Below are 11,163 nucleotides of genomic sequence, written 5' to 3' on the forward strand. Positions count from 1 at the left end.
TAGTTGTCTCTGAGAGTTTGTATTAATCTACTCTCTTTGTTTTCCTCGGAGCTGTTCTAATCAAGTTGTTCTTATCTACCACTGCACTGCAGTTTAGGTAATCTACTCTCTTTGTTTTCAAACTTGGAAAAACAACTTGTGTCCTCTTTACTTGAACGATTGTCTGATCCCTTCTAGTTTTTGCTTGTTCGGACCATTGCTAGTTTGCAAACAACTTGTTTGCTAGTTTTCTCCATAATTCAAAAGTTATAATTCGATGGCAATTCAACCAAAATCAATGAGATATTTGATTACTTTTATTCAAAGGTTAGAAGTTGAGGGCAAAACGAGTTTTACATCATTACGAGTCAAACTAAACCAATGTTGAACTTTGTGTTTCAATGAGGAGGTAAATTTATATTCTTATAAAATTCACATTCCCACATCGTGGTTGAGTTTCTTATTGCTTCTTTTATTTAAACCAATCTTTTAACTCTTAAAAATATATTTTGGTTAAAACTATAATAAAAATGTCTATCCAATCTAATTTGTTTAAGATAATTATTTTCTAGAAATGTCATCATCTTCATCCGATGAAGTCGATGCAAGATTGGACGAAATTTGTGATGAATACGTGGAAGAAATATACAACGACATAGTGGAGACCCAAACCATACCACAAAGGACACGTCAGTATGTTGAACGACACCGCGAAGGAGGACAAGACCAATTATGGAATGACTACTTCAGCGAAGATCCGACATTCTCGACTGCAATTTTCAGACGCCGTTTCCGCATGAATAAGAATTTATTCTTGTGTCTTGTTCATGGCCTAGAAGAGTACTTTCCATTCTTTCAGCAAAGAAGAGATGCAACCGGGAGATGGAGTCTTACGGCACTACAAAAATGTACTGCTGCTATTCGCCTGCTTGCTTATGGTAATGCAGCTGACACCGTTGACGAATATCTCCGACTTGCTGAGACCACTGCACTTTCGTGTTTACATAATTTCACAGACGGAATTATACAATTATTCGGAAATGAGTATCTACGACGACCCACACCGGAGGATCTCCAACGGCTACTCGATATTGGAGAGAAACGAGGGTTTCCTGGGATGGTCGGGAGCATTGACTGTATGCATTGGGAGTGGAAAAACTGCCCAACCGCTTGGAAAGGACAATACGCACGTGGATCAGGAAAACCGACAATTGTCTTAGAGGCGGTAGCTTCCCACGATCTTTGGATATGGCACGCCTTTTTTGGTCCTCCAGGTACCTTAAACGATATTAATGGCCTCGATCGATCTCCTGTTTTTGATGACATTTTACAAGGTCGAGCTCCGAGGGTAAAGTACAAGGTCAACAGACACACATATAAGTTGGCGTACTACCTCACAGACGGTATATATCCAAAATGGTCGACATTTATCCAATCCATCACACTCCCTCAAACTCCTCAACATGATTTATTTGCTAAAGTTCAAGAAGCAACCCGAAAAGATGTGGAGCGGGCTTTTGGAGTTTTGCAATCTCGATTTGCAATTGTTAGAAATCCGGTTAAAACATTGAACAAAGAAAAGATAGGGAAGATTATGAGAGCATGTATCATACTCCACAATATGATAGTCGAAGATGAACGGGATGGATACTCTCGTATTGATATATCTGAATTTGAAGAAGGAGACGTCATGAGAAGTTCACAGGTGGAAACCGAGATGCCAACAAATCTGAACAATATCTTTCCCACTCGGAATGATCTTCGTGATAGGCAAACGCATGAAAGATTGAAGAATGATTTAATTCAAAATATTTGGAATAAATTTGGTGATGAAGATTAACAATTTTTCTATATCTATGTTTAATTATTGTATTTTTTCAATTCCTTGATTATGTTTAATTATTGTATCTTTATGTTTAATTAATGTATCTTTATGTTTAATTAGTGTTTCTTGATTTCTTTATATTTATCATTGTATCTTTTTTTTTCAGGACGAACTGGGGCAATGTCTTTTTTCTCATTTGACTACTGTTTTTTTGGCTGAAGTCACTGCTTCTAATCTAAAAGAAGACAAACTTGTGAGTCAATTTAGTTAGTAAAATAAATAGTTTAATCTATTATGTGTCTTTACATTATTTGTTTGCAGTACCTTCTTGTGGGAGATACGAGTTCTACTGCTTTGCATAAACAATGCAAGGAGACGATACTGGTGAACAAAGAGGGAAATTCATGGAATGTGAGTTTGCGATTTAGCGAATCAGGCGGCAAGTATTACATCACAAGAGGCTGGAGAAAGTTCTGTCTCGATAACAGATGCGAGATAGGCGACTTATTTGCATTCAATGTGGTTGGAGATGGGAAAACTACTCCATTGATGTGTGTATGTCCGGAAAGAAAAGAGTGTTCTGAAATACTGAGCAAATACTTGAGCAGAACGAGTGGTGAGTCTTCATTAGGTGGTCATTCATGATCATGTTGGATTTTAATATTCAATCATCTTATAAACTCTTATGTGTAATCTTTATATTTAATCATGTTTTTATTTAGGAATTTTTCTATCTTTATGTTTAATTATTGTTTTTATTTTTAATTGTTATATTTATATGTTTAATTTTTATTTTTTAAGTTTATTTCTAGTATTTTATGTTAAGTTATTCTATTTAATCATTCAATATATAAAAATTATATTTCACTAAACAAACAAAAAAAATTATATTTTTTTATTCCTAAGGATTCCAACTTCGGGTTCACCATTGTACACACATTTTTCACAAGAGTCCTTAACTATTAAAAAAAAAAAAATTAATAATTTATTCCTAAGGACTCCACAATGGGTATCACCATTGTGGATGCTCTAATCCCACTCCATAATTTACTGTAAAATAGAGTGGGAAATGGAAGGATCAACAAACAAAAAAATGATTACTCTATAAATGGAGTAATTTGTTTTTTGTTTGTTCATTACTCCATTTTGCAGTAAATTATGGAGTAGGGTTGGAGATGCTCTCAGGCCACGAGACACGAGCGGGATGCGGAGTAACAATGGCTGACCGACCATTTACAGTGTTTTCCCTTTTTTATTCTGCATATGATCTAAGCAAAAAATCTCAGTTGCAAATAGGAAAAATAATTTAATTGTTTAAATAAAAAATTGACTGTTATTTGTATAAATAAAAATAGTAAAAGCTAAAAATCCTTTCAAATTATGTTTGTAAACAATATTATCTTTAACGTAGGAACATGCATAAACTTGAATAATGCGACACAATCATACACGGAGATTGATTTGCCTTTACCGATACTTTGCATTGTAAATTACGTAACAATTTACCATTTTCTGTAGTATTTTATTTCTTTGAAACACACAAACGAAAATAAATAAATTATAGGAGCTTGGACCAGAGGAGAGTGAACGGAGACGCGAGAATCATTGGACGGTGAGGGATTAGATTTTGAACGCACATGTGATCGCTGCTCCTTTCGTCTGTTCTGATGAAAGCTTTACACGTTGACACTAACCGCACCAATCAAACCAACTAAGACCGATCACCACTGTAATATTAATTAATTAACCGCTAAACTTTTGTTTTCTTTTAGCATCTAACGCTAATTGACATACCAACAACAAACATCATTAAACAAGATACATAACGTTGTTATCTCAAAACAGTCTGTTTCGTTTCATTTATTTTAGTAGTGAAATAAATCCGAGTCTCTTTCGGTCGAGTATTTACATAATGCTCGAGCAGTATCATGTGCGTGTGGAATCTTGTGTCTTCCTTAAATAATAATAGTTACTATTATTGACGATACTTATCATCGTAACATCAATTGCAATAGTTGGAAGTTGTCTTGGTCTCTTGTGAACACGTAAATTAGGATGATATTTACGACTCGATCGATCGAACTGGATGATGTTTTTGTAAATGATTTGTAAAATGTATAGAATTGAATACACTAATGCGATAAATACATAGTGCCTGCTTGTCGAAGTTTAAGTAGTTGTCATAGCTCTCTCTCTCACCTTTTTTCAGCTTCATTGAACAGCTGGTTCACGTGCATGCTTTTCCATTTCTCACGTGCCATGTGGTGTGGTCTTTAAATTCCCTTGAGATGTCGTAAAAGAAAAGCAAATAAATCAAATACGTGGTGTTAGCAAAAGCAAGAAAAAAAAACTGGTAGAAGTGGGAATTACATAGGCTAAAGACCATATACCTTAAATTACACTCTCTAAACTTATAGTAAAGTACAAATGAAAAATAATTTTGATTTCATCTCACTATTTACGGTTCTCTGTCCCTAGTGTTAATAATACACTTTCTATAAATATCGTCTTATTCTTTAACGCCATATCCAAATCGAAAAGCCCATTAAACTTCTTAATAGGCCTAAATTTCGTTAAGTTACCGACCTATAACCGAAATTTATCTAACCATCTCTAACCATAAAATTCATACTAATAATTCACATAATCACAATCTTAATATCTACATGATTTTGTTTAAAACGATATTGTAACAAGAGTTAGTTTAATCCATTGCCAAATTTACATTCGAATTACCTTTCAACCAAAACTAATATATAACTATAATATTGTAATAAATTTATAACATTACTAAACCGGATTATATGTATTACATGAAATATCCCAGAGTAAAAAACTTTCGGTTTATTTAATACATTGCCAAATTCACATTCGAGTATAAACCATTCAGCTTGACTACTTTTATAATTATATATCAATATTACTCGATATTTAGATAAGAACAAAATTTCATACATAAGATCGAGTTGTAGAAAGATTTTATGCCGTTTTAGTTGTACCTATCATTTAAACACTATATCAAATAAATCGGACAATATCATTTCAAAAATGTTAAGAGATCAACTAACTATTCCCAAAATCTTTAAGTATCTTAATAACCTAACATAATAATCCTATACATTAAAAGGCATCACATTTATAATAAATATCAATATAATTGCTAATAATGATTTACAAGATCGATTGATTAGAAGATATTTAGTATATTCAAAACTTTAAATACTAAAAATTACGTGATAAAAATTTTAACAATAAAATCTTTGATGAATATTCCAAACATTTAGTATATTCCTAATGTACCCGACTTGCTCATCAAGTTATGAAATAATTAGTTTAGATTTTACTCCCATCGATATCTCACCTATAGACCTATATATACCTTTCATTCTACGTTCGAAAACAACATTCACATTCCGATCAAAACAAAAAAAAAAACTGGCCACCAATGCAACTTTCACACCTCTCAAAAACGTGAAACCATTTAAGACTACGTGGCGATCTCAAGTCAAATTATAACCGTTTATGAACAGGAAATGAGGGTAAGAGTTAAAAGAATGTCATAGTGAAGTTGAATCCTCGAGACTTGGATTTCTCCAAAGGAAAAAATTACCCTTTAGATGTTGGTTGATCGGTTTCTCTTTCAGTTGGTTGATCCTTTAAAAGAGAAGGGTAATCTTTACTGTTTTTGACGTGGCCAATAAGTTTGATTTTGAGCCAAGTTACTCCAGCAGGATGGATGATGTCAATGACCTAATAAGGTTTAGAGTTTAAAAACCTTAAATAAATAACTATAATATTGTAATAAATATATAACATTACTAAACCGGATTTTATGTATTACATGAAATATCCCGGGTAAAAACCTTTTGGTTTGTTTAATACATTGCCAAATTCACATTCGAGTATAAACCATTCGGTTTGACTAATTTTATAGTTATATATCAATATTACTCGATATTTAGATAAGAACAAATATCGAGTAATATTGATAAGATTTTATGCCGTTTTAGTTGCACCTATCATTAAAACACTATATCAAATAAATCGGACAATGTCATTTCAAAATTGTTAAGAGATCAACTAACTACAGTATTCCTAAAATCTTTAAGTATCTTAATAACTAACATAATAATTCCCTACATTAAAGGCATCACTGGTTTCCACTTATTTTTATCATGAGACATGCAATAACAAAAAGAAATTGCAGTTAATAAATGTGTAAATCGAACAAAACTAAACTAGTTTAAAGAAGTCTAGTGGTTGAAGAATTCATATTGGCATTAGGGGACAAGAGTTTGAATCGTTCCACTATAATTTTACATACGAATGGAAATCATAAAAGTACCAAATAGCCAGAAGTGCCGAGGATTAATATGAATTTTGGTTACGTATCCCAAGACAAATGTTACGTCGGTATAACATACATGTATACGTATAGAGTACAATTATTATTTTTGTATAGAGTACAAATTTGGTCAGGTACTACTTAATTAACATGTTAATGATGGGGCACCAAAGATATCGAGGATCTTATTCATATTGAGGATGTGCATGCTACTTATGAGTGGGAACAGAACCAAAAAAAAAAGTAGTGAGTGAGTGATGAGGAGAGAGAAGGGATCAGGTGAGAGAAGGACCACACTACTACTCCAAGACTGTCACGGCTAGTAAGCTAGGACTTGCAATCTCACCCTCTTCATGTAACATCTGCAACTCTCTTTCGGACAATCATACTTTTTACTCCTTTCTCTTACGTGGTCCTCCCCCCCTCTCCCCTTTTCTTTTCAATTGGTTTTACCTTTTTCCTTTTACTTGTTTCTTCTCTCTCTTTTTGAACTTTTTATTGTGTTTAAAAAACTTGTGTTAAACCTGGTCTAACCAGCAATCCAAAATTAGGTTTTGTTATATTTCTGAACTGAGAATGCGAAAAAGAAGCTAAATCGGCACACACCGTTTTTTGTCCGGTTGTTATGATGATTACATTAGTTTATATATTACAACTCCAAGCAGGAAGAGAAATAGTCAATGAATTTGTGTAGTCCGTCTTATACACCATAAAGTACTAATATGTAATAATCACCGTGGTCAATGTAAAATAAATAAAAGAAGTATAAATTATGTAAAAAATAATCATAGTGCTTACCAATTAGCACTATCCATTATCGTAATAATTAACTCCAAAATAAACGAAAATATTACAAAAATCATCTAACTATGAAGAAAATATGGGAACGCTTAGAAAATTAATTTTGATAGTAACTCGTCAAATTTATCAATTTATCAGTTTTATATTTCACTTGAATTGTTTCCTATGTACTTATTTCTCTTAGTTACTCATCAGAGGATGAAGTTGTACATTTGGTGAGTGTACATTTATAGGCTACAAGTACCTAGATGCTTTAATTCCATTTTTCATAATATTTAACTATAATATGCTAATTTTAGCCATTTTCATATAAATATATATACTCCATATGAAAATGGCTAAAGTTAGACACATTTCACGCAAATTAAAAAACTAACAAAATATACGAAGCTACCTTTATTTATAATACAATTATTTAAATAAAAATAATTGAAATAAACATCTATTGATTATTTAAAGGGTAAGAAAGTGATTTAACGTAAAAACACATTAAAAAATGTAGAATAACACTTTTTAAAAACAAAATTAAAAAAAAAAGCCAAAATGACATTCTTTATGAAATATAGGGAGTATGTTAAAAAATATGCTAATTTTCACATATGTTAAAAATTGATGTTCTAGCCATTTTTATAAAAATTGATGTTCTAGCCATTTTTATAAAAATTGATGTTCTAGCCATTTTTATAAAAATTGATGTTCTAGCCATTTTTATAAAAATTGATGTTCTAGCCATTTTTATAAAAATTGATGTTCTAGCCATTTTTATAAAAATTGATGTTCTAGCCATTTTTATAAAAATTGATGTTCTAGCCATTTTTATAAAAATTGATGTTCTAGCCATTTTTATAAAAATTGATGTTCTAGCCATTTTTATAAAAATTGATGTTCTAGCCATTTTTATAAAAATTGATGTTCTAGCCATTTTTATAAAAATTGATGTTCTAGCCATTTTTATAAAAATTGATGTTCTAGCCATTTTTATAAAAATTGATGTTCTAGCCATTTTTATAAAAATTGATGTTCTAGCCATTTTTATAAAAATTGATGTTCTAGCCATTTTTATAAAAATTGATGTTCTAGCCATTTTTATAAAAATTGATGTTCTAGCCATTTTTATAAAAATTGATGTTCTAGCCATTTTTATACACTCTAGAAATTGTTTAGTTTGGGTTTAAATCAAAGATAACTAATTTTATCATGGATCCAGAATTAATTTTGATTCAAAATAAAAATTAGTTTCAATACTCGCCCCTCTCCTAAGCTTGATTTTGGCAACTTTCATGATCCTGCTCAAAATAACTAGAACTGCTCATTTGGTGATTCTGTAAAGATGTATATATGCATCCCATCTTAGATTTGGTCCTCTCCATACACATGATTTAATAATTTTATGTATCCCGCACATCTAAAATAATATTCGAGCAACCAAATGTACCTTAAACCTATATCAATTATTCATCAACTTTATGTGTACTTCCATACTTCTCTTTACAAAGGGAGTCGAAGTCGAAGACCGCATTGTGTTTCAAAACATAATCCTAAGTTGCATTGTTTATAAGAATCGAACCTCCTTGAGTTTTCAAAACATAATCCCAAGACGCATTATTTAGGAACGCATTGATTTTTTATACATATAACATTTTCACCCGCTAACAATTTTTTGCTTCAACATACGGTAATGATTCATCCTCGTCAAATTGTACGAGTACATTTCAATTCCTGAGATAACAGTTGATCCTTGAACTGAAATTTTCTACTTCTAATCTTCTTATGTTGGTTCCATCTTGATTAAACCCATCAAACGTCTCTGTATCGAATCTTCTTCTGCTTGCCTCCATCCCGATTAAACCACATTTCATTCTTCTTGGATCCTGGTATTTGTTTCCATCCAGAAAACTTTGTAAGTCTTTCAGATTGATTGTGATGACTTAGCATGTACACGAATTCACACACTTCACAAATCACACTCACGAGTGGTTCTAGAACACAGTACATCTTTTAGTTTTTTCAAGATCATTGATGATTGAATACATCTCGGCTCAGCAATCAACTAACTTGCTTTCGAATTCCAAGAAAGATTGATAAAGGAAAACAGAAGAAAATATGTAAATAATTTAAAATAGTCAATAGCAACAAACTTCCTTAATCAAATTAACCACTAAATTTGTCTAATGCAGTGGTATTAGTTTCCCTTTATCCAATACAATATTCTAGTATCCAAGTCACACGATCACCAATGTATGTAACACAATATATAAGAACTCTTCTTATTAATCTCTTGAGGAAACTCTCTCAAAACCTCAAGCTCTCAACTCACACAACTAGATCATCTCATGATCTCTCATATATATATATCTCTATATTTCCTAAACTCATTAGGACTTATTAATTATAAGTTTCCTAAACTCTTATAGATAAACCTAACACAAATAGGAAACTTATAACTTAAGCATTCTTCAAGCTTACCCAACATCACATTTATAATAAATATCAATATACTTGCTAATCAAGATATAAGATATTTCGTATATTCAAAACTTTAAATACTAATAACTACATGATTAAATATTTAACCATAAAATCTGTGATGAATATTCCAAACAGTTAGTATATTTCTTATCTACCCGACTTGTTCATCAAGTTATGAAATAATTAGTTTAGGGGAGTGTATTCAATCTAAAATTTGAGGTGATTTGATTTTTAATGAAGTTTTAGATGATTTTAAGGAATTGCAGAGAATAAAATGATTTTTGTTAAACCACTCTAGAATATCACCTAAAACCATGAGATTTGAGTTTTAATTTTTTTAACTAAGAAACTCCACCCAAATACTCTAAAATCGCTTGAAAACTTTAAAACTCCACAACTTAAAATATTTTCAATAACAGTGGATTAAAATATTTTCAATAGTGGATTTCAGAATACTTTATAAAATGTCAAGTTCAATAACATGTTTCAATAACAGTGGATTTGTCATTTTGATACAAATGACCTAAAACTCTCAATTGAATACACCCCCTTAGATTTTATTCACATCGATATCTCACCTATAAACTTATATATACCCTTCATTCTACGTTCAAAAACAATATTCACATTCAGATCAAAAAAAAAAAAACTTGATTCTTCTGGTTTGTCAATAGGGATGGCAATCAAGGACCTGGACCGCGGGCCTGGCCCATAAAGGCTTGCTGCGGGGTGGGATTGGGCCTCCATTTGGTAAGCCCGCAAAATTGCGGGCCTCGCGAGACGGGTTCAAAGCGGGACGGGTCGAAAGCGGGACGGGTCGAAAGCGGGACGGGTCGAAAGCGGGATGGACTTAACCTGCGGGATTTTGAAGACCCGAACCCTAAGTCCCCATTTTTGTTTTCGCGTAAAACATTGAGAGAGAGAGAGAAAGAGAGAGAAGATTGGAGTCTAACAAAAGTAAATAAACTAGTGTTTTGATCCAACTAAAACCTTCCACTAACAAGTGTATTGCCTTATCCAGTTCAATCCTCGACTAAACTCACTTACTGATGCGTCATGAAACTGATAAAGCGTCCTGAATCATGTCTTGTCTTGAAACGTTCAGGAGCCATATGTCCGTTTGTAATTCTATGTCCCGCGGGCCGATCTGCAAAGGCCTACATGTTTTGCGGTACGGGTTTGGTCAGACATTTTGGGGACCGCAGCCCGTACGGGCCTGACCCGCCGTGACCCGCTCGAAGACGAGCCCGCTGCGGTACGGGAAGGGACGGGACGGATCAACCTGTTTGACATTCCTATTTGTCAATGTCATTGCTGACAATAAAAATAATATAATTGAGGATGTCATTTTATATCGGGCCAGAACTGAGCGGCCCGTTATACAACCACGGCGCAATCTGAAACCATTGATGTGCCTAGGCCTAAGGCAAAATAACCGGAACCGAAGAATCGAACCGGAACCGAACCGAAATACCCAAAACCGGAACCGGACTAATACCCTCAAATACCCGAACGGTTCCTATATTTTTATATCCGAAATAACCGAACCGAACCGGAACCGAACCGAGCACCGAACGGGTACCCAAATATATAAAAATATTAATTATATATACATATAACATCACTAAATATATATTTTTAATTTAAAATTCTATTAAAAGTATCTGAAAATAGTTTAGGATAGCTAAATTATTATAAAGTATCCAAACTACCCGAAAGTATCCGATAGTATCCGGATAGTTTT

Source organism: Brassica oleracea, chromosome C7 (assembly GCF_000695525.1).
Source record: "Brassica oleracea var. oleracea cultivar TO1000 chromosome C7, BOL, whole genome shotgun sequence".
Classification (NCBI taxonomy): domain Eukaryota; kingdom Viridiplantae; phylum Streptophyta; class Magnoliopsida; order Brassicales; family Brassicaceae; genus Brassica; species Brassica oleracea.